Below are 590 nucleotides of genomic sequence, written 5' to 3' on the forward strand. Positions count from 1 at the left end.
GAAGGCAGTTAGCTCTCCCGGGTGGCTGCCAATTCCAGGTGAATGTAGGGGAAACTGTGTGACAAATGGTGCTATCAGGTCCCTTCACCCAGAACCGGTTATGCTTTCCCTCGAGAACACGTGTGTAGTGGGGTCGCATCTGCTGGGCTATAAGGTAGCATGACATGTCTCTCTGTCTTTGCCATCTCTTTGTGCATCGCCTGTGATGTGCATCTTGCTGGCTTAATGCTTATCCAGTAATAAAACTGTTTTCTTTCTCCTCTACCTTGGTACAGAGCTTTCCAGCGCAAGCAGGTGATTTTGTTTTTAATTTTATTTCCCCAACATAATCTCCCCATCTCAGAATTCTTGGCTTAATCACATCTGCCATCCTTTTTGCCATCAGTTCAGTTCAGTTCAGTCGCTCAATCATGTCCAACTCTTTGCGACCCCATGAATCCAAGCACACCAGGCCTCCCTGTCCATCACCAACTCCCAGAGTTCACTCAAACTCAGGTCCATCGAGTCAGTGATGCCATCCAGCCATCTCATCCTCTGTCGTCCCCTTCTCCTCCTGCCCCCAATCCCTCCCAGCATCAGAGTCTTTTCCA

This window comes from Bison bison, unplaced genomic scaffold (genome assembly GCF_000754665.1).
Source record: "Bison bison bison isolate TAMUID 2011002044 unplaced genomic scaffold, Bison_UMD1.0 scf7180017864191, whole genome shotgun sequence".
Lineage (NCBI taxonomy): Eukaryota > Metazoa > Chordata > Mammalia > Artiodactyla > Bovidae > Bison > Bison bison.